The sequence below is a fragment of the Parasteatoda tepidariorum genome, chromosome 12, assembly GCF_982258835.1.
Source record: "Parasteatoda tepidariorum strain Cologne lab strain chromosome 12, Ptep-v5.0, whole genome shotgun sequence".
Lineage (NCBI taxonomy): Eukaryota > Metazoa > Arthropoda > Arachnida > Araneae > Theridiidae > Parasteatoda > Parasteatoda tepidariorum.
The window spans coordinates 44636419-44661477 of record NC_141766.1 but is presented as its reverse complement, the minus strand read 5'-3'; the positions used below and the strand labels follow the sequence as shown (position 1 = coordinate 44661477).

Here is a 25059-nt window from a genome sequence, read left to right as displayed (position 1 = left end):
ATTAGTATGTAATCGCAGAAATATATGTCTTTGTGCTTTATTGTTAGCACACGTAGACATTGACGTGCAAAACCTACGAAATTAGCGTATTTTATAGAATTTCGAATAATTTTTGACCTTTGCGTCAAGAGTCAGCTATTTGTGTCCTAATAGTTTAAGTGAATGTAGCATGACACAAGCTAAGTGTTCACTCTTGGCACAAAAAGTTTTGCCTTATTTAAATCTAAGTGTTTTTCTTAACACGTTGAGCGCCGCGTCAGCCATCGGTGGCTGACACTGGACTTTCCATTTAGGCCGCGTCACACTGAAATTACATTTAGTCCGCTTCAACCACCGGTGGCTGACACTGAAATTACATTTAGTCTGCGTCTGCCACCGCCTGCTGACACTGACCTTTCACATAGGCAGCGAAAAACAGCTGGCTGACATCATATAACATGATATAGAACTATAAAATTTACACTCTTTTATGGAATTGCGGAAAATGTATTCAAAATTTACTTAATTATTGTGATTCTTGGTTTAATAAATTCAATTTAGAAGATTTTTATCCACCACTATTTTTAAATAATTCGTTGGCTTATATTATTCCTAACTTTTGTCAGACATGCAGAGATGCCAACTTGCTCCGGACAGCAAATTAATATTTTAAAGTGGTAGTTTATCAATTGAGATTATCGGTTTAATAAGTGCAATTTAATAGATTTTTATCCACCACTATTTCTAAATAATTCGTAGGCTTATATAATTCACCACTTCAAAGTTGTTACGTTATGCTATGCCCTTTAAAAAGCAGTAAAAATAGTCAAATAATTGCAAAATTTAGTTTGCAGTTATTTACCGTTTTTTTACTAATATTGGCGTGTCCGGCCGGAGCAGTTGGCATCTCTGGATATGTCATGATAAACCATCTAAAAAAATAGCAAAATCCATCTAATATTTGCAAATTCAGTTTGTAGTTATTTACCGTGGCCAGAAGGGCAAGTCATGTAAAATTAGCGTGTCACTCAACGCGTTAAGATAACAAATAACCTTCAGATTTGATCTTCCAAAACTCGAAGAAATTTTTTTTTTCGGAACTATAAAAAAAACACGTCTTACAGTTTATACGTATTGAATATTCCCTGCAAAGTTAAAATATACGTATTTTAACCCCTTGGGGACGGGTGATTCAGAAAAGCATTCGTATAAAATCATAATCAAGTTGTAATTAAATAAAAAACGGTAACTTCAATGTAGTCGTTGTTAATTTGACAAACTTACTTTGCTTTTACTTTAATTATTGTTAGTTTATTCATATATATAATCAATGTTAATTCAAAGTATAACGAAATAGTTTTATTTTGAACAAAGTAATGGTGAATTAAATAAACCAAACAATCATAACTCCGCCCACAAATAAACTGCTAAGGAAATACTTTGATAACCAGTTTTATCTTTTTGCCCTGATTGATACGGTTTAATGCTGGCACGTATTTGTGACAGTCGGCACGAAAGGGTTAAAATATAAATATATATTAAAATATTATTATCTGAAAATTTAAAATATAAATATGTATTAAAATATGAAATATTTAAATATACCTTATATGTCCGGTTTTTAAAAGACTGGATGCTAGACCCTTTTAGTAACCGTACTTCAAGTTTTTAAAGATTAACAGCTACAAATTTGCTCTCTCGCTGGAATAAGTTTTCTAAGAACACAAATTAAATAATTCACTTGATATATAATAGTCTTTTGTTGGATTATGAATATTAAAATATAAAATATAGAGTAATTTACAATCAAAGTATCTGTAAGTATGTACCGAAGACAATTCGTTTAAGCACAATGACTTAACTTAGACACTCTATTATAAAGAACAAAGCATGTGTCGTTTTTTCTTAAAAGTCATGGCAGACTTGAGAGCATATTTTAAGAATAGGTAGACAAAAACAAATGTGCATTAAAGAACAAAGAAGACTTTTGTAAGAAAATTTATTTTCTGTAATTAATAATAAAATGTAAATGCAGGGTCAATGTATGATAAACTTCGTAATACTTGGATTCTAAAGAAAGCCTGATCTTGAGTTCATTTTTCTTAATGAGTCTACCACAAATGAGAACAATAGAATAACGTAAAATACGTTTTAAAGCTGCGTTTAGACAGACAAATACTTCAAAATTTAAGTTTACTTCCTCCTTTATGAAACTTATACCACTATGTAATCCCACTCAGGCTAAAAAAAATATTTTGTTTTAATTCTTGTAGCAAAAATTAGTAATATGAGTTAAGCGGTTGGACAAAAATACGGAAGCACTTCTATACTAACTCTATGTAAGAAATCTTTATTTTAGCACCAAAAGTTATGAAAGATTTTATATGGCAAAACTATTGGCGCAATTTCAAAGATCATGCTTGAAACTTTTAGAAATAGTGTATTTTTTACCCATTCAAAATTCAGATCGACGAAAATGAGATGAAACTATTTACTTCGTTTCAGTTTTAATAAAGCAATTTTGAAACCAATCTACAGGATTGTAATACTAGTGATTTTTCAATTATAATGATATTGAAAAGAGAAAGAAGCTTTTAAACTTTCAACGCTCATTTTGGTCGATGCAAATTTTGCATGGTTAACACTAGGTTTACGGACTTTTCTTAAATACCTATCTCTACAAACACGCATCAATTTGATGCAAGAACGAATACATATAACAGCACTTACAGAGATGCCAACTTGCTCCGGACAGCAAATATATATTTTAAAGTGGTAGTTAATCAATTGTGATTCTTGGTTTAATAAATTCAATTTAGTAGATTTTTACCCACCACTATTTCTAAATAATTCGTAGGCTTATGTAATTCACCACTTTATATTTGCATACCTGCCAACTCTTCCGGATTTTCCGGAAGATTTTATTTTCATATTTAAAGTGGTAGCAATACTCAGGTTATTCCAATTAACTTTTTGAATTATAATGATAATTATAGATGAGTCTGACCACCACTACATATAAATAATTACAATAAATATATGAAAGCATAATAATCTTTACGCAAGCAAATTTCAACGGGATCAAAATATAAATATATTTTTGAATCAGATTGATTTTCGGTTATTATTTTACAACCACTCTGAAAATCCATTCTCGGAAGGAGTAAAAGTTGGCAGGTATGTGATAATTATAAATGAGTTTGACTGCCACTACATATAAATAATTACAATAAATATATAAAATCATAAAAATCCTTACGCCAGCGAATTTCAACAGGATCAAAATATAAATAAATTTTTGAGTCAAATTGTTTTTCGTTTATTGTTTTACAACCACTCTGAAAATACATTCTCGGAGAGAGTGAAAGTTGGCAGGTATGTATTTGCAAAATTTACTTTGTAGTTATTTACCGTGTTTTTAATTATTTTGGCGTGTCCGCAGCAGTTGACATCTCTGCACTTAGAAAGCAATGTTATTATATACTATAAGAAGAAAAAAAATGAAAACATGAGATATATATTTATGAAATATTCCAGTATTTTATTTTTCAATACTCGAACTAAGCCACTGAAACCTTCAAAATCTGACTCTCTGACATCAATTGACATTCTGCGTTTGTTCTTTTTATTATTGCTTATCGGCAACAGTTGTTTATCGCTTGCTTCATTTGAGATAACGATATCGGATAACGGATCTAAGTATTGTCGGTACATTCCTATTTATTATTGATGTGATGCTTGCATGCTTACTCAAAATTTTGTCTAAATTACAATCGCGTCAAATTGACGCATATCCGTAGAGATAGGTATACTACAAAGATAATTTCAATATTTCAACGCTTTTGAAGAAAATAGACTTCAATATATATTTACCTCCATCAATGGATAAAAGTCATTACAAGAGATAAAATAAAAATGCAAGCAAGTTTTGTAATTCTCCTTATAAAATTCGAAATGCGTCAAAATGATGCGTCCCGTAAACCTAGTGTTAAAAAGGACACTATTTCTAAAAGCCTCAAACATGATAATTCAAATTGTCAACAGTTATGATATTTAAAACCTTCCAAGACATTTGCTGCCAAAAGATTTTTTTTTGTATAGAGTTAGTATAGAAGTCCACCAAATTTCTATCCTCCCTTTGTATGTGAAATACATGTTACTGAAAATAGCAGAAATTTGTTTTTGATCTTACTTATTAGTAAAAATGCGTGATTTTTCATTTTTACAAATTATTTCAAGGCTTCCAAAAATCCTCTAAAATTTTTAATGTGGTGGTAAAATTTATATTAAAAAATTTATTTCTTGTTTTAAAAATTGATCATTAAATTTTCTTAATCACCACAAAGATTTTGAAACTTATTACGTAGATTAAAGTTTGATACATGCTCGATTTAAATTATGGGGTAGGGGCCGCTACGCGGCCTAGGCACCCAGTTTTGTTTAAAGAAAGAAAGAAAGAAGCTCGATTTAAATTGTGAATGCAAAATTAAGAATAAAGAATAAAGTTGACGCAAAATTAAGAAAACTTCAAATTGCTTGGCTGAGCGATTTGCTATCACTATCAATATTTTGGGGGGAACTTCGGATTTTTTCCCTGTAAATTCGAATTCTTAATTCAGAGTTTTGTGTAAGACACGAACTAAAATTTTGTTTTTGTTATTTTCTGTAACTTTCAATGAGAACGAGTTCATAATACTCGTATAGCAATAAGCTCCGAAAATCTCTCCTCTGACTTCTTATACTTCTCTCTACCAGGGTTCCCACGGTCCTTGAGAATTTTAAAAAGTGGTAATAAAAATAAAAGAAATTTTGACATTTTTATTTCTGTGTAGCCACCACTAAAAGATGTTTTCTAAAAAATATATATATTCACGAAAATTTCAGTATCTTACGATGAAAAAGCATATTAAAACAAAAAAATATATTGTAGCTCCACCCTAAATTTACTACCACTTTTTTAATTTTTCAAGGACCGCGGGAACCCTGTCTACGTTTATTGCTTACAAATCGAAATAAAATCACAGCTGTTCACATGTCCACTTTTTGAGAAACGTCTTTTAAGGAAATTGAAGAAAAATTTATTGCATTAATAATTGGGAGTAGAGAGTTTTTTTTAAAAAATTTAATCAGCAACAAAGAACTATAACAATTAAATACCAAGCCCTCAATATATATGTTTTTAATATTTATTTACAATCGGAATTAAAAATATTTTAAACGAGATGAAATCAAATCATGCAGTTAACCAGTTCAAACTGGAATGATTTCATGAGGTATTGAAGTGTGGTTTTTTCCTTACAAAATACAACAACAACACAATAAAAAGTGGAATATATTAAGTGTATTCATTTATTCATTTTTTTTTTACAAAATTTGATCAATTTAATTACATTAAAATGAATTTTTGGCAGCTTCAGAAATTTAACGCATCTTCTCATCGGTCCATTATATTATGACCTGAAATCAAAATCAGTATATATATATCAACCAAAATCTAATAATTATATAGAGTTATATATTTTGTGATATATATTTGTTCTGAAATCAAACAGTTGTTGTATATGTAAACAAAATTAGCAGCTAACTTAAAATTTCCATTTAATTCATGTGAAAAAATTGCTACCACGGTTTTCGTAAAGACACTTTTTCTATTATGGAAAAATAGGAGTCCGTCATGTAAATGGTTACAAATTACTGTTTGATTCATGCGACTGATACACAGCCAGAGATGCCAACTTGCTCCGGACATCAATTATATATTTCAAAGTGGTAGTTTATAAATTGTGATTCTTGGTCTAATAAATTCAATTTAGTAGATTTTTATCCACCACTATTTCTAAATAATTCGCAGGCTTATATAATTCACCACTTTATAGAATTTATGTCGAGTCGATCTCAATATCCAGGTCGGTTGATGTCGACTTTACAGCTTTGATAATGTAATCATGTCGAGAAAGGTGAGCGCGCTCCATTTAAGACGGTGATTGTTCGTGATTGTCAATTCTGAGGTATGTAAAGATGTCGATTGATGTTTAATCCTTTTGGTGAGTAGTTCTTAATAATTCTCTCGAAATTATGTCTGGACGTGGCAAAGTTCGAAGCTCGTAGTTTAAAGTAAAGTGCAAAAATTAAGTTTAAGTTTATTCAATTCAATTTTTAAAGTACTGCAAAATGAGTCTTCGACGTTGCGGACGTGGTGGAAAGACAAGCACGCCTACCGGGCGTCAAAATCTCAGTGACTCTACGACGGATGAGGAATCCACAGAATTCGACAACAAGATCAAATCACGCAATATGGCTACATATCAAAATCATCCACGTGGCGGAAAATGGCAAACCGAAAAGACTTCACGAGAACCAACGGTAAATGTGGAAAGCATGAGTCCAGGTGAACGAAAGTTATATGAAGAATGGATGGAAATGATAAGGATGACCAACGAAGAAATTGAAACAGCAGCGAAAGAGCTCCAGGATTGCTCGCAACTCAAAACTCAACTTATGGAAACTCAAGATGCAGGCCAAAATTTAGAACAGAAAAGCGAAATGACAACCGATACAGAAAATATAGCTAAAAATAATGCAGAACCTCCTACAAAAAAGCGAAAAAGGAAGAAGAAAAAGCTAAACAAAGCCAAAAATATTGAGGATACACAAATCATGATTACAGAAAGCACCTCTTCTTCATCAATAGATGCCGCCACCTCCTTGCTACTATCTGAAACAATAGTCAACTCCGACATAGCTCCACCCATGGAAGTTCCCAATGAAGAAACAGACACACCCATAACCTCTGCACAAGCACATCCAACCATACATATTAAAGTATTACTCCGTGGACTATCAACAGAATACAAAACAGATGAGATCTCCCATCAACTGGCAAAAACAGGCATTACAACTCATAAAGTCATACAGTTTAAGAGAAAAGTGGGCGAGGCCTATAGGCTCCTCCCACTTTTTCTCATAATTCTTAAAAATACAGTGCAAAATCATCAAATTAACTCCATCACCACTATTCAAAGTATTCCAGTCAGAATAGAGAGATTTAGGGGGGGTCGTGGACCAATTCAATGTTTTAATTGTCAAGCATTCCACCACACTCAAAGATCATGCAACGCTGCCTCAAGATGTGTGAAATGCGCTGGCAATCATCGCTCCCATGAATGCAGAAAGGACAGACACACTCCACCAAAATGTTGCAACTGTAGTGAATCCCACACCGCAAACTACACTGGGTGCATAGCCCGTCCCACTAGGAAGGGCTCTCGCCCGATTCCTACAACAACAGCCGGTATGGCTCGCAGACTTGTCATAATAATAAAAGAACTGCAAGAACTCATAAAGAATGAAGAGGTACTCCAATTACTGCAAAGAATCATTAGAGATAATGCTCCATAATGTCATAGTCATGCCCAATTCCGGACTATTCATTGTGAACTCTTGCATTAGTGTAATATATAGATTATCAAACTCTTCTTCAATGAAAAAAGTAAAACAGCTCAATTAAATAGCAAACTGTGTCCGATAGATGGCGACACCAATATTAAACAAAACTTCTGTAAATTTATCATATATCATGTTATATTTGTTTTACAACTTAAAATTACACAATTCTAACTTTATTCAATGCTAAATTGTCAATCGCATTTGCATATATTCTAATTTTACTCATAATTTATCATAACTTATGAATGCATCAAATTTAAATTCCATTCAATGCTAAAATATCAATTGTCATTGTTTATACATTAATTTAATTCATATTTTAATCACAACCTATGATTGCATCAAATTTAATACCAATCAATGCTTAAATATCAATTGTGCTTTTTATATTCACGAAAATTTTTGATTATTGCATAAATCATGACTTATATTAAATATCAAATCATGTTTAATTTATCAAGCAAATATGCTTGATCTTCTGTAATGCTACCTAAATGCTGCATAATTCAAAATGTTTTTTAATTCAACTTGTAAATACTTCATGATGAATGGGTTAGGGGCCGCTGCGCGGCCCAGGCACCCAGTTTTAGTTAAATAAAGAGAAGAGAAGAGAAGAAGAATTTATGTCATGCTATGTCTTTTAAAGAACAAACAAATATAGTCAGATATTTGCAGAATTTACTTTATAGTTATTTACCGTTATTTTAATTATTTTGGCGTGTCCGGAGCAGTTGGCATCTCTGCACAGCCTCCAATATTTGCGGTTGTTGCAAAATACCATCTCCAGCTCTCGGAATAAAAGCAGAGATTTTTAACCACTTCGGGTCGCGTGAGTCATGAATGCATTCGTACAGATAAAAATTCAGTGTTTATATGGCTACTTTGAAAGACTTCTTTAACGTTAATCATTGTCAGTCTATTTACAAAACTAGTCAACGTTACTTCGAAATGGGAATATATAATTTTTATTTAATTATAATTTTATTGGAATTAACACGTTCACGCCGGGAAAAGTGAAAGTACTGGTAGGAGAACAATTTCAATATTAGATAATATTCGGGAGGAGTTAATCTATTCTCAACTATAACAATTCATTGTAAGGAAATTTATCATGGCGAAGAAGCAATTCAATATAAAAGTTGCATCCGTTAAAAACAATTGGTAGTTACGGATTTCTATTATTCCCGAAAAAAAACTAAAAAAAGAAATTTATTGTTACCAGTTTTTACTCCGGTGCGCTGCCAAGATGAGACAAACCAGCGTGACCCACCGGTGGGTCACCCCGGCGTGAACGTGTTAAATAAAGCGAACTATTATTACCCCACCAAAAATCAGCTTAAGAATGAATTAGCTACCAGTTTTATGTTTTTAAACACATAAACTAATTTTAAAACTTTTATCGGATCTTAACACTTTACCGACCGGCCGTCGATTAATCGACGTTTTGTTCTCAGCGCATACCGACCGGCCGTAGATTATTCAGCGTTTGCTCCCCAGCGCTTACCGACCGGTCGTCGATTAATCGACTTTTGACCGATCTGTGGTGACTACGTTTTCCACCAATTCAGCATGCCCTGAAAAAAATTCAGCTGTCGTTTTCTCGAGTGCAGCTGGGTGCGACCAGATTTTCCTGCGAAAAGAGTCGGGATTTTTCATCGTGCAGCTGGGTGCGACTAGATTTTCCTGCGAGGAAAGTCGGGATTTTTTCATCGATATGAAGGCAGGGATGCCAACTGCTCCGCTTTCTGGAAAAGTTCTAATAAAGTGGTAGCAAAATATTTTGTAAGATTAGTTAAAGAAAGATAGTTACGCCTACTTTTTAATACAGTAACCAGTATATGGATGATTTAACGTTGCATTTTATATCATATTTGTAATTTTTGATATTTAGTGGTGAAGTCCGCGCGTCAGTCTAGGCCGAAACCGAGCCGGTGTCTCGGACGATCTGCAGCTGAACGGGCGGTGAAAGGGCATAGTATGTTCGAACCGCTACCGGTCGGTAAAGTGTTAAAAAGAGGGAAATTGAAATCTGGTGTCTAGACTAGAAGTTTAAATTTAACGGACAAAAATGGAAACTACTAATTGTCCAAAATTAAAGAAAAACGATCCTCCAAAAAATCACGTTGTTCTCTTTAACAAAACTATTCCAATTACCAAAGGCGTAAAATATCTTGGTCTGGTCTTAAACAGTAAGTTTAGTTGGAAAGATCATGTCAAATCAGTTATCCCAGAAATTAAAAATCCTTCTTCAGAACTCGAAAATGCAACACAGACTTCAACGCTTGCTCTACATCCATCAGCTCCTACATCAGAAAGCCTTCACACAGTTTTCTAGAAGTAGTCTGCGCAGACTACTTAAAAAGTGAACTATTTGTGCTCATGAACCCAATTTCCATTTTATAATAGTAATTAAGAGAAATTCATCTATATTTGAGAATTGAATCTGTACTGGTTGACAAGTAAATAAGACAAACCAGTTATCACCGAGCGGTATCGGTTACCGAACACTGTGCGATGCGTGGAGGTGGCCGGTTCGAATCCCACCGCAATTTTGGATGTATTCTCTACTTGATAAAGGTTTATAAACCTAAATTAAGTGAACAAGCCTGCAAATGTACATATTTTCAATAAAGCAATTATTAGGATGAAAGTAAATTGCTTTTTCTGGGATGCCACAGGCTACAAAAAAAATTTAAAATGTGGTAGAAACTCAATTCATTTTATTTATTTATTATCTCTTTTATTGGTCAATCGTAACTGCCGGTACGATTTACATTTTAAATTATTTGTATTAAAAGCAAAAACATTCTTTGCATCCACTTTCAATAGTAAACTGAAAAAAATATGCTTGAAAAAGCTATTAATTTTAATCTCTTTTTAATAAAATTTTGAATTTTATTAGTCACCACTTCTAACATTGTTGGTTGTCCGTGGCAACCCTGCTTTTGAATGGTTGCTAAACCAGCTAAATTTCCATAGCTTTGATGATGAGTTAATTACCACTATAACAATTTTGAGCGACCACTGAATGCACTGAACTTCTTTCTTGTTCAGATCAAAAAAGCAAAGTTTTGCAAGAAATTTTTTTTTATAGAACTAATTAGAAAATGATGATATCCCCTAAACATGTTACATAGGGTTGTTTATCACCATTATATCTACTAAAAAAAGAAACAGTTAAAAACAATTTTATGCATATTTTTAATAATAATTTCTCTATCCTTATTACCTTTTTCTATGCATCTAGTGGATCTTTATATTTTTCAGGATATGTGTCAGGGAACTTGTAGGCTTTACTAAATAAAAAAAAGGAACAGCAAATATTAAAATTTAAGATGGTGCTAGTTAATGAAAACAAATAGAAAAGCAGCAAGCAAACAGTTATTAAAAAGCTTATCTTTTTTAGCAAGGATCATAAGTTCCTGGCAAAAATTAAAACTTGTCATCAATTTTGTCGTAAAGAATTTGAAAATTTCTTTGTATTAACTTTTATTTTGAATCCTAGTAATTTCTAATCTCGATTTACTCACAAAGACTTGAATTATTTTCTCAATAGTAATGATTTAAAGCAAAATTTCTTGAAACAGATTTTCTGTTCTTAATATATATATATATATATATATATATATATATATATATATATATATATACATATATATCATACCTGCCATTTCTTCCGGATTTTCCGGAAGATTTTATTTTCACATTTAAAGTGGTAGTAAATATATACTATTTTTTCTTTTATAAATTTAATTTTTATATGATTTTGATCTCCACTATTCTTACAAAAATTAAGCACATATATTAATATGCGTTACTATCATAGTTGTCAATTTAAGTTTTCTCAAATACAACGTATTTGTTTGCTTAAAATTGAAGTTTTAATTCCATTTTAATACCACTGGGAAAAAATATAATGGCAAGGAATAAAAGTTGGCAGGTATTATTTATTTATATATATATATATATATATATATATATATATATATATATATATATATATATATATATATATATATATATATATATATATATATATATATATATATATATATATATATATATATATATATATATATATATATATATATATATATATATATATATATATATATATATATATATATATATATATATATATATATATATATATCTGCTTAAATTATTGGAGTTTAGTGGTAGACAAATTTCTTTTAACTCGGATTTATTAAAATATGAATACTCTTGCAACCACTATGAAGAACTTTTTCTGAAACTACGGAGAATTCGTAATAGCTGGAGTCACTGTACTTACTTAGAGTAATTAAAACATTACAATAATTACAAACTTAATAAAATGCAAATTTTTATATTACTACTTCAAGCACAGTTATGAACCAGAAAATAGTATTTTCCAACAATAAAGTGGTAGTATTATAATACCTAAGGTAGGTAAAACTTGTTCCATAGATATTTTTTCTGCCATTTAAATGGGAAAGTACTTCCCTAAAATTTAAAGCAGTCGTAAATTTTATTTTAAATATTATTTTTGATGTTAAAAACTTGATTTCCTTTAATTTTGTCCAATACTAAATGCAATCGGTATTAAAAAATCAAAAAAAAAATCTGCGGATTGAGCGGTAAAGTTCTTAACTGTTGGCAAAATTAAATAAAATAAGATTTTTTTAATAGCTATTTCGCAACCACTTATAAAATTGTAGAGCGTTAGGACATCTGGGTGTGTAATATGAAATCATCATACGCTCGGATCCCCTTGGCTATTCCTTGAAGATTTTCGATAAGGAACGCTTTACGCATGCGCTCTGTCGTTTTAAAGAAAAGATAGTGAAGACTCGGAAACATAGCGAGCATTTTTAGTTAAGCTAAATTTCATGTATACACATTAAGAAATATGAAGAACGATTCATATTACTGAAAAATAATTTTTCATTTCTTCAGCATAAACAATTTTTGCACAAGGTTACTGCTTTCGAAATATCGCAACAGGCTCAGTTTTTCATCTAAGTTCGTAATTGCGCCAAGTCGCCAAGGGAGTGCTTGATGATTTCACATCACACTTCCGGTTTAGTATCTTTGATCGCACTTAAAAATTACCAATGGATGTTAACTGCTAGACTTTCTGCAACAGATTTTATAAAGTGGTTGAGAATTAAAGTCTAAAACTTGCAGCATAATAAAGATAAAGTCTAAAACTTGCAGCATGTTATAATTAAAGTCTAAAACATGCCTCTCCACCGAAAACAGTAACCAAATTGGCATTTTATATAAACTTTTGAATTAATTGTATGTAAAGTTGGCAATAAAATTTTTTTTTCAGAAATCCGGGCACAAGAAATGAATATATTTAAACCTTTTTGATGAATTACTTTTGAACGTTCTATCCTGGAAATATCACGGGCACGAGAAATAGGAGACGAATGCTCACTTCGTGATTTTGACAGGAGCGAGAGGGTAGTGATTAAACAGTGAAACTAGCATGGCCTGGCATTTGAAAATTTGTTCTGCCGTTAATTGGGTTTGAGGGAAACAAATAAATGTAAACAAATTAAAAATATATTTACACTCCATCGGGATCAGTGCAGAGGAATGTGCAAAGTGTTTTGCAGTAATCTTTGGTGTCGCAGATCTTTCTGCAAACCCAGTTGCACAATCCTGCTTCAGACGTCGCCACAAACACGGTAAGCACCAATAAGAAAAATAGAGCTTTCTTCATCATATCTAAAATAAATATAAATACGTCATATTTAAAATAAAAAACAAGTTTAAAACAAAGAATACTTCGAATTAGAAAATAAAATATTTCAAAGAAATAGATTTATCGTTGGCCTTACATTTAAAACTTGTTATTTTTACTCATAACACTAAGGAACAATTTTTTTGCTCTATTTCTATAAATTCTTGATCTTGTTTAATTCGGATGTGGGGATTTCAAATCTTTAATTAGTTTAAATTTTTTGCTGCAATATACAAGACTAAAAATGTATATATAACAGGGAGTCACGTAATTTGAGAGGATATGGGGAGTTAGGACAAATCATCAGGATTAAAATTGCATAGGAACTAATGCCCGGAAATGTCATTGTACGCGGCTAGAGGAGCTTTTTTTATTATGTCTTGCTCGGAAGCCCACGAAGAAGCAATTCATGATAGAGAAGCGCTCCTAGTGGCGTGTGATGGCATTTCCGGCCATGGGTTCGTATGCAATTTTTTATCTAATAATGTGACCTAACTTCCTTAGAATTTTGTCGCAACATTTACTACTACATTACCGCAACATTAGACTTCCTGTTGTATATAAAATCATTAATCCTGTATATTTTGACAAATAAATAAATACATAAAAAATGGACTGAAAATGAAATATAAAAAACACTGTAATTTGGAGATAGAAACTGATTGCAGATTTGAAATCAGCACTGTGAGAATATCCTAGATTCGCTAAAAAATCTCATGCAGGAGAAAACACAAAAATATTGCACCCCAGATTAATGAGTTAAAAGCCAAATTACTTCTTGATGTTCCACATAATGATAATATAATCATTAATAATTGAAATTCGGCTTCGATTTAAATGACTTCATTAAAAAAAGAAAAAATTCTTTTTTTTTTTTAAAAAAAAGACAATAGTTCATCCAAAATAATAAACCATGAGGAATATTTTTTGTTTTTGTTTTCTGTTGTTGTCGTCGTATGCCATTAAGGCAAAGAGGTGCGCTTCTTTTCGTTTTCCAGCGGCGTAACCTATGGCCAAGAATTTTGAATTCAACTTCTGCCACATACATACGTCCCAGCCAGTTCATAGGCGGACCCATTCATACATTTATTCATTCATCCACTGATCGTAATTTTGACCTTAACCCGAGAACGATCAATTCAATACCAATTCAGTACCCCCAGAAGTATGATTTGTTATGGGAACATGGAGGAATTTGTGACTAGACAGATTTAACGTGCTCCAGTCACCATTTACTACTCGGGGAATCTTCGATGGGCGAGGATCGAACTCCCGACCCGTTGGATACTGGCCCAATGCCCTTCCAACCATGATATCTCGGCCTTGTTTTCTGTTGCATGAAATTTTTAAACGGATGTTAAATATTTTATTGTTGCTGATTTAAAATCTGCAGTCGGTTTCTTTCTGGAAGATACAGTCGTATTTTTTTCTAAAACTGACTTTTTCGCAACAAATTGTTCCTTAGTATCGTTATACCAAACCAGCATGATGAATAATAAACAGACCTGTTCAAATCTCTTAATCTAGTACAATAGCTCCACGACCTAATACTTCTCTATTTGTGCATACTTGTCAACTTTTAATTCTGATAGAAATTCGCTTTCGTGGAGAATTTCTCATGGGACTAACTCTCATTTGCGTTACATGGACAGGAAAGCCATGAAAAGTTCCTACTGTTAGCCTGATGGCAAAGAGACTTATTCATGATCCGTCTACCACTGGGGATATGTTACGTCAGCTCTGTGGTTGGTGCGAGACGGATGCGGATTCTACCAGTCATCGCTTGTATTCGAACCGTGGTCACTTAATTGGGAGGCGAGTGCTCTATCACCTGAGCCTCTATTGTTCTCTATATTGGTTGGAAAAAAGGTGTACAGTTGGTGAAGACAGGTAGTTTACAATTTTCTCGAATTTTCTCTGGATAACAACACTACTTACAGAAACCTCGTATTATTAACTGTGTAAGATATTATTGCCAAGGAAATGAAACAGAAAGAGAAACAACTGTAAAATTGCATTTTAATTGCTCAGCAATTTTTTAGCATTGTTAAGTCATGTCCTGTAATGTCCCGTTTTAGTGTTAAGAATTCACCGCTTAGCTCATGTAATTTAACGTCTTATTTGAATTGCTTAAGTCTTAAGCTTTAAGCCGACAATCTCATAACCATTTAGGCCTTGAAGGTGGAAATTCAGCTCTGTATTAACGAATTTCAAGCACATATCATTAAAAAAGTCTGTAAATTTTAAGAAAAGAGTGCGTATGAGCTGGATCGCTCATTTTCCATACTGCAAACTTAATAACCCAATGAAAAAAAATCAAAAAATTTAATTTTACCCCTTCCTTCTCGCTCCCGTGAAATTGACGGGCTGGAGTGCTCAAATTTCTGGAATAGTTTTAATGAAGCGGTAGCAAATTACATAGTAAAATTCGCTAAAGAAAGATAGTTACGCCTACTTTTTAATATAGTAACCAGTGGTTTGATGCTTTAACGTTGCATTTTATATCATACTTATTAATTTTTGATATTTAGTGGTGGAAAAATTACTTATAATGAAAAATACTAAACTAAAATTAACTTAAATTTCGCTACCACTGAAAAATACTATTTACAAAAGCCAAAACAATAGGCACTTTTGTGATCGTTTTCTTTATCAAATCATGTTTAATTTATCAAGCAAATATGCTTGATTTCCTGTTCTGCTACCTTAATGTTGCATAAATCAAAATGTTTTTAATTTAACTTGTAAATATTTCATGATGTATGGGTTAGGGGCCGCTGCGCGGCCTAAAAGGAGTTTAGTTGGCAATTTTAGTTAAATAAAGAGAAAGATCGTTTTCTTGAAAATTAACCGATCGTTAACAGTGATGCCAACAGCTCCGGACACACCAAAGTAATTTAAAAAACGGTAAATAACTACAAACAAAAATTTGCTAATTTTTCAAAAAATATTTCAAATTTACTGTAAAAAAAGTGGTGAATATACAAGCCTACGAATTATTTAGAAATAGTGGTGGATAAAAATCTAATAAATTGAATTTTTTAAACAAAGAATCACAATTAAAAAAGTATCACTCGAAAATATTTATTCGCTGTCAGGAGCAACTTGGCATCTCTGCGTTAAGGGGTTAAAATTTTTTTGGGGGGAACAAAGATACTTTTTGTGGGAATTTCAGAGCATCCTGTATATGACTTGGATAATAGTTATTAAAATTTCTTATACTTTTCTTACAAGTAAATGAGGATTTAAAAATATACATACCTTAGTTTAGTGGTAAAAGAGAAATAATTGAACGATATCAATCCTTTTGAGGCATTTTAATCTAATAATTTCGCTTATCTTTCAATTAAACAGATGGAATATATCCCACTGCAAAAATGCAAGATCAAATGTTTTTGAGTTATCATGTAGTCCCACCATTTGATACTTATCAATTATCTGGGGTTAAATTTCGTTTCGTTTTAGGATTAAAAATCATACTCCGAAATATCATTGAAGGATTTTGAAAGGACTCACACGGTTTACATAAAAGTATATTTTTGAAAATTTAAAAATGTATCAATAAAGTTTGGTGATCTTAAAAGCTTGATTAGTGTTACTACTTCATTCGTTACTATCCTAAATTTATAAATAGTTCGAAATATATGTATTTAGAGGCGCGGTGGTTCAGGGGTAGAGCGTTCGTCTCTCAATGAATTGAACCAGGTTGTTATCCCAGTGGTAGCTGGTTGATGCAAATTCTGCTCCCTGCTCGCACCGACCACAGTACTAAAGTAAAATATCCTTAGTATTAACAGATAATGGGTTAGAATCCCCTTGCAATCAAGCTAACCGCGGGAGTTTCGTGTGGTTTTCGTCTCCATGTAACGTTGCATGTTAGTTCAATTAAAAAAGTCCTATACGAAGGTCAGTTTCTCACAAGGGTTGTCTTCTGGGTTGGGTTCAAAATTACAAGAAAACGGAGTTAAAAATTTACAGTCGTAGACTCCGAATTGGATCGGCTGTTCAACGCTGGTTATAAATTAAAATATGAATTAAAATTACTCAGCTCAGAAAATTTTGGAATTCAAGATATAGCTATAGCTATATAGGCAGGTTTGCACCAACTCTAATAAACTTTGGACGCCGCTTAAAATTTTATTTATAGACGCAGGGGTTTTTACGTGTATGCAAGAGTTGTTTAAAGATATGGAAACACTTCTATAGTAATTCTATGTAAAAAATCTTCTTTTTAGCAGGAAAACGATTGGAAAATTTTACATGGCAAAACTGTTGGTACAATTTGAAAGATCATCAGGGCTGAAAGCCTGGGTACGAAATCTGGTACGAAAGGCATTTCATTCAAGCATTTTTTCGAGAAGCATTAAATTTCTTCAATTACTGAGATTTTTTTTTTTATAAATCATAGCATATATATAAAACTTCTTTCCTGAGACAAAGTTTATATTTTTGAATAGATTGAAGAAGTGAATAGATTTTCTCCTCCCGAAAACAAGTTAAAATTGAAATGGTTTTACTACCAGCTTTTCCTCTTTTCCGTCTCGCTTTCACCCATGAAGATCATAAGTTAAATCCCTGAATCTATACATATCTAGACATGCATATATATATGAGCTCTTCACACAAGTTCAAGATGCGTAGTAAAAAAATAAATAAAATTGAGTTCTTCATATTATTGTAACAAGATAAATACTACTTTTTAATTTGAAATTACATGATTACAAACATTTAAAAATTAAAGTGGTGACTAAAGCTACAAATTTTCCACTTATTTTAAGAACAAGTATTTTACCCCTTTTTTTATAAAGGTACATTTTAGATATAAAGACAATGAGGTACATTTTCGTCAATGAATTGGTTGAACCATTCAGTTTTGAATCCTTTTTTTGGAAAATAAACTAAAAGTGATGCTTATGTGCACCGGGTATTTCTTTTCAGGGATGCTTCTTTTTGTACTAAAGGTATTTGAACAACCAAAACACAAAAAATCAATTTTTTTTAAAAAAAATTTAGAAATGCCAAATTTTACGGAATTTTGGATGATTCTGAAGATAATTCAAAAGCCTCGCCACGCTATGAGTATAGCAAAGGGGAATTTTATATTTATGCTTGTATTCTTTGTACGTCTTAGAGTAGACAAAATTATTTTAAATCAAATTTCCATACCCAAAAATTAAATATTAAAACTTAAGATTTGCTACCTTTGGAAAAAGGTATCCTTGGAGCAAATTGTAGGACTGCAAACTACTATGCTTTTTACAGAGTGTCAGACTTTCAGAAACTAAAACTTGCAAAATTATCGTTAATTTTTTTAAAATCTTAAAATTACTAAAATTTATCTCTAGAAAACTGGATCAGCGTGAGACTTTTTATATAAACTTTTAAATCATTCGCATGTAGTGATGGGAAAAAGAATTTTAATAAAATTCCTAAAACAAAGAAACAAACATTAAAATATACACTTTGCTAACACTAGAAGAAATTTTAACACAAATCGTAGAATTCTCTTAGATAATGTTTTGGAAGAATCGACAAGGCCCTTAGAAATGTCTTTTTTTTATCCGTGCAGAATTTGCATCGACAAAAGTGAAGCGCAAAACGTTAAAGGCCGGCATCCCTTTTTAATACCACTAGAATAAAAAAAATCATTCTTATACAAATATTGCAATCCTATAGACTGGTTTCGGAAATGCTAGTATTAAAACTAGAACGAAGTTACTAAATTTTTCTCTCTATTTTGGTGGATTTTCGCTTTAATTTGACATTATTTCAAATGACATCATTTACATTATTACATGACATCATTTCAAATGACAGCATTTACATCACTACATGACATCATTTACTTCATTACATGACATCATTTACATCATTTACATCATTACATGACATCATTTACATCATTACATGACATCATTTACATCATTACATGACATCATTTCAAATGACATATTTAAAAATGACATCATTTCAAAAAGATTCAAACCTGATCTTCCAAAATGAGCCAATAGTTTTGCAATGTAAAATTTTCCAGAACATTAACTGCTAAAAAAAGTTGCTTACATAGAGTTGGTTTCGAAAAGTTTTCATTAATTTGATCAGTCCTGTATTAGAGCCGTGCTAGCTCAGGGGATAGAGTGCTGGCTTGCCAATAAGGTGACCCGGGTTTGAATCCCACCGATGTCTGGTCAATACGAATTCCACAACCGTCTCCCACCTACCACAGTGCTGACATAAAGTATCCTCAGTGGTAGCCGGATTATGAATTACAGTCCCCTTGTCATCTGATTTACTGTAGGAGGTTTTCGTGACTTTCCACTCCATGCAACGCAAATGCGGATTAGATCCATCGAAAGGTCGTCAACGAAGGCAAATTTTTTCCAATACTCGATCCAGGATTTCCCCTGTCACCTGAATTGGGTCCAACATTACAAGGCTACGGAGTTTAACATAGGTAGTCGTAAATTCAAAATTAGGTCGGCAGTTCACAGACGGTTATGTATTATGTTTTGTCTCAGTTCCTAATATTTAATTGTTGAAAAAGCAAGTTTTTTTTAGTTTTTTTTTTTTTACAGAAAATTGACAAGAGAAGTGGTTAAGCGAAACTTTTATCATCTTTTTAAATATTTCCGAAATATTTTTCGTGAATAGGGGAATAATTTAGCAACTTAATATAATAAGAACGCTATATAATAATAAAAAATGAAATGGTAGAATATTCTCAAAAAATAATGTGTACTGAACCAAAATAAGTTGCCTATAGGAAAAAAATGTTTGAAATTTATTTATGCTTGAATACAATGATTGTTGGTTCCAGTAAATTAGAATTAATTTGCTTCGCTGATGGAATGGAACGATAGAAAAAAATCAATACCGTCAATAGCTGAATAATTTAAAAACTGTATATAATAAGAAAGCTATATTATAATAAAAATTGAAATGGTAAAGCATTCTCAAAAAATATTGTGTACTGAAGCAATATAAATTGCTTATAGGAATTTTTTTTTAAAATTTTTTTATGCTTGATTATAATGATCGTTCGTTTCCGTAAATTACAATAATTTGTTTCTCCGAAAACGATAAAAAAGAGATCAAAATGTTGTTTACATTTATCTAGAAAGTCTTGAAGATAAAAGAAAAAATAACAAAGCAAGATTCAAGCCTTTTTCTATTGATATTTTCCTATTAAAGATTAACTCTTTGTTTAAAAAAATAATTTCTCAATAACACATGTTGTATTATACAGCTTATCTCAACTGAAGCTTATTTCTTATCGTATTGTGAGAAATTCAGGTGCAGGAGACTTACGAACGTAGTTTTTGAAATATTTAAATTCGTAACGATTTTTAGAAAAGTTCTCTAATTGTAAGGAAAGAAAAAAATTTTAAGGTAAGAAAAATCGCTTTCTTCTTGCTGAGTTTTGTCTTATTCAATTATGCGTGATATTTATTAAAAGAATGGTTTAATTTTTTAAATTTTTCAATTAAAATAAAATAAAAAAGTGGTATAGTACAAACGCTTTATTATTAGGATTTATTTTCTAAAAACAAGATACATACCTGCAACTTTTACGCGTTTGCCGTAAAATTTTATTTCTATATTTAAAGTGGTAGTAAAATGTATGCTTTCTATATATTCCTTCCATTTATAAACTTTATTTAAAAATCTTTTTGACCACCACTATTTTTAAAAAATTTAAGCATATATGTTGATACAAAATACAGTCGTGCTTGTCCAGATCAGATTTATCCAAAAACGCATATGTTACTTCCTAGAATTGTAATTTAAATTCGAAATGACAACCACTGGGGAAAACCATCCTCGAAAGGATTAAAAGTTGGCAGGTATGACGATACAGACCTACCAACTGGTAAGTTTTTTGCAGAATATTTTATAAAGTGCTAGACATTTAAAACCAAAGCTTTCAGAATTTTGGTAATTTTTCCAATATTTTAAAAGCCTTACCTACAAAAAGCTATAAATAAGTAGAGTTGCATATGAACTTTTAAATCATTTATATGTAGTGGTGTGGAAAATAAGTTTTAATTAATAAAAAATAATGCATTAAAGCATAAAATTAGCTGCCACTAGAATAATTTAAATTAAATCATTTATAGGTAGTGGTGTGGAAAATAAGTTTTAATTAATAAAAAATAATGCATTAAAACATAAAATTAGCTGCCACTAGAATAATTTAAATTAAATCATTTATAGGTAGTGGTGTGGAAATTAAGTTTAAATTAATAAAACAATAATGCATTAAAGCATAAAATTAGCTGCCACTAGAATAATTTTTTACAAAAAGCGTAGAAGGTTGGCAGCCTTGAAGATAGCAACTTTTACTGAAATTCCGGGGAACAAAATTTTTTTGCTTTTATACGGACATGCCAATTTCTCCTCTTTTTGCTAAAGTTTTAATAAATTCGAAGCGAATTAAATAGGAAAACTAGAAAAATAAAGATAATTACGCCTACTCTAAAAGAGTGTAACCACGAGATAACTTCGATAAAGATGCATTTTATATGATAATTTAAATTTTCGTTATGTAGTGGTTGAAAAATTACTTAAAATAGTTCGTTACCACCAGAATATATATTTTTACAAAGCGGAGCAAGTTTGCACTTCTGTTTATACAAGCACTTGACCTTACCCAATTCAGGTATGAGGATTTCAAATCCAAAATTAGTTTTGTTCCAAAAGCAAGTTTTTTTTTCAATGATAATTTAGCTTAGTTTATTTTTTGTCTGATTTTACAAGGAGCGCATAATTTTATATACATAGACAGGGCCCGTCCTAAGCATTCGCCACCTCGCCAAAAACAATAAAATCGCAAATTTTTGGCGTAAAAAACTGAGTTTAAGCGAAAGTATTGGCAAATGATTTTTTCCACTGGAGAGAAAAATATGTATTTAACTCGATCCTCAAAATTACTTCAAAATGAATTTTTCTAAACAAATCACTATTTTTTTATTCGATTGCAGTAATTTTCGGTAGATGCGCCGCATAACCAATATGAATTGGGTCTAAATAATATAAGCCTAAGACAAACTATAGTAAAATAGTTTTCTATGGGAGAAAATTTATCATAAAAATTGCTACGATTTGTATTTGGCGAAGATTTTTGATAATCTACTGGCTAATAATCTACTGGCTAATAGTCCTTAGCGCTCCACACTTGCCTGCTTCTTTAACCCTTTCGGGCCAACTGTCACAAATACGTGCCAGCATAAAACCGTATCAATCAGGTTAAAAAGATTGATCTGGTAACCGAAGTAGTTGCTTAGCAGTTTATTTGTGGGAGGGGTTAAAATTGTTTGATTTATTTAATTCACCATTGTTTTAACTCAAAATAAAATTATTGAGTTATACTTTGAACTAACATTGATTATATTCATGATTAAACTAACAATAATTAAAGTAAAAGCAAAGTAAGTCTTGTCAAATTAGCAACGCCTACATTTAAGCTACCGTTTTATATTTATTTACATCCTGATTCTGGTTTTGTACGAATGCTTTTATGAATCACCCGTCCCCAAGGGCAGAGATGCCAACTGCTCCGGACACGCCAAAATAATTAAAAAAACGGTAAATAACTACAAAGTAAATTTTGCAAATATTTGACTATTTTTGCTTGCTTTTTAACAAGTATAGCATGGCAGAAGTGTTAAAATTGGTGAATTATATAAGCCTACGTATTATTTAGAAATAGTGGTGAATAAAAATCTACTAAATTGAATTTGTTAAACCAAGAATCACAATTGATAAACTACCACTTTAAAATATGTATTTGCTGTCCGGAGTAAGTTGGCATCTATGCAAGGGGTTAAAAATTACGCTCAACAGAAAAAAAAAACCTATGGCGTTAGCTTATTGCATCATAAACTGAGACGTATTATCACCTTTCTACCACTCCCAACGTGTTAAAAATAAGTGTAAATGAATGAAAATAATAGCTTATAACATAAATATAGCTGCCACTAGAATAACTGTTTACAAAAAGAGTAAAAAGTTGGCAGCCCATATATATATATATATATATATATATAGAGAGAGAGAGAGAGAGAGTACCGAAAGAAATATCTCGAAAATACTTTTAATTTTCGAATATATTAAAAGTACTGATGATTTTGATTAATACCATATAATTGCTAGAGAAGATAACTATTTAAATTTTCGATAGATTAAAATAAAATATTTTTGGAAGAAGATTTATTTATAAGTTTTAATATACTAGAATAAAAGAAGAAGAAACTGATATAAAACGTTTACTTACAAATCGAATTTGATAATTCTTTTTCGCAAGAGCTTGAGTAAACTAGAACTTGTGTATTTTAGAAGGATAGGTTTTATAAACTTAAACAATAGCTACTAGCTTTTATATCAATACTATTATCGAATTTTATTTATCAAAATAAATTATCTATTTATTAGATATCACTTCGTATTGTTGTTTTACATATGTCATAGCTTTTAAGATTTTGATTGTTTTTACTCATCTCTAAAAAATGCTTCCGAAATTAGAGACGTTTAAAGTTTTTGTATGTTGTATGAAATATGTAAACATTGAAACACGCGTCTAATTCACTGTCACGCAGCGATCAATTTTTTTAAATCGAAAACAACAGTATTATCACTGATATTAATTTCTAGAATAAACAACACATCTGATTAAAAAAAATGAAAATTAATAAATAAAAACGATGTCTAGTAAAAATTTTTAACAAGTAAAACACCTTATCGAAATTCGAATATAGAACATAGCTCAAATCACAGTGCACTGCCATGAAGCAGCATTAACTGATTAGTCGTATTTTTGAGACATATGGGGGAATATGTGACTTGGGAGTAAAATTAAGGGGAGAGGTTGCCGAGCATCAAATAGTAAAGTCATGCGGGGGAAACCAATCGGTTGAACATACGATGAAATCGATAGGAAATTAAACATAATGTGATTAAATTAGATTAGAATATAATAATATTTACAGGAGTCGTAATAATATTAGCATGTTTGCAGGTGTATTGACACATTGCTGACCGGTCACGAGTTAATTCGTGTTTTCGTGTGGCCAAGCGTTGGTGACCGGTCACGAGTTAACTCGTGTTTTCGTTAGCAGTCATCTCGTGGTGACTATTTTAAAAAGCCGGCGTAATTTTCCTTATTTTCAAGTTTTACTATTTAATTCTCTACCAATTTATTATAACTTTACGAAACCCGATATATTTGCATAACTTATGGTGTACCATTACACGTAGGTGAATGTTCTACTTTTTATCATACGGCATTAGAAATTAAAAGTTTTTAAAGTTTATTTACATTGTTTTACTTCCGCATTCGCTTTCAAAACAATATCCGGGCACATGGGGTAATGTTCAGAAAAGTTGCCGGTCAGAAATGTGTTAAAATAGGAAAATAATAGAGAAAATAAATACAACTAATTACATATTTACATAAGAGTGACAAAAAAAGGTAATATGAGCAATAGATAGTCAGGCAACTACCTTGTCTCTGACTCTGTTATAGTGATGAACCAGGCGTCCTGGCAATACCACTCGTTTCTGGGTTCCTCATCACATTAAAGTTACCAATTTATCATCCCCACGGCTGCGACCCATTTGGGTTGCTCGCACACCGTGGTGTCGATGAATTTTCATGTTTTAGAATGTGAGTGTTTATTTGAGATTAAATTAATGGAGTGAGAGTTTAGGGAATGGGCTACGCCTGTAATACTTCAAGAATTAATAAATTTAAATCACTTGTAGTGCAATGCAATCGTAAGCGTTTTCATAAAATTTAGCGTTGAGTTTCTCCAAGAAGATATTTATATCCTCTATCTTTAAATCGGCTCTTATACTGTTGAAACTGATGCATCTAGGTGCACCCATCCCTTCCCTTACGTCCC

General features: G+C 31.5%; 2 long non-coding RNA genes across 3 annotated transcripts in view; one reads left to right on the top strand and one right to left on the bottom strand.

Annotated features, from left to right (window-relative positions):
• Nucleotides 1-5312: 5312 nt before the first annotated feature.
• LOC107450575 (uncharacterized) lies at nucleotides 5313-23498 on the bottom strand. 2 transcript variants are annotated; one of them, XR_001584953.4, is made up of 4 exons: nucleotides 23433-23498; nucleotides 12987-13143; nucleotides 10655-10721; nucleotides 5313-5436 (listed from the first exon to the last, which is right to left on the bottom strand). It is a non-coding gene; the product is annotated as an uncharacterized LOC107450575 (long non-coding RNA). The 2 variants fall into 2 exon arrangements; XR_006224864.3 differs by lacking the exon at nucleotides 23433-23498 and adding an exon at nucleotides 16421-16558.
• Nucleotides 20320-25059, top strand: part of LOC107450576 (uncharacterized) — an 18646-nt gene continuing 13906 nt past the window's right edge. Inside the window, exon 1 of the long non-coding RNA XR_001584954.4 lies at nucleotides 20320-20548. This is a non-coding gene — a long non-coding RNA (uncharacterized LOC107450576). The remainder of the gene's footprint in view (nucleotides 20549-25059) is intronic.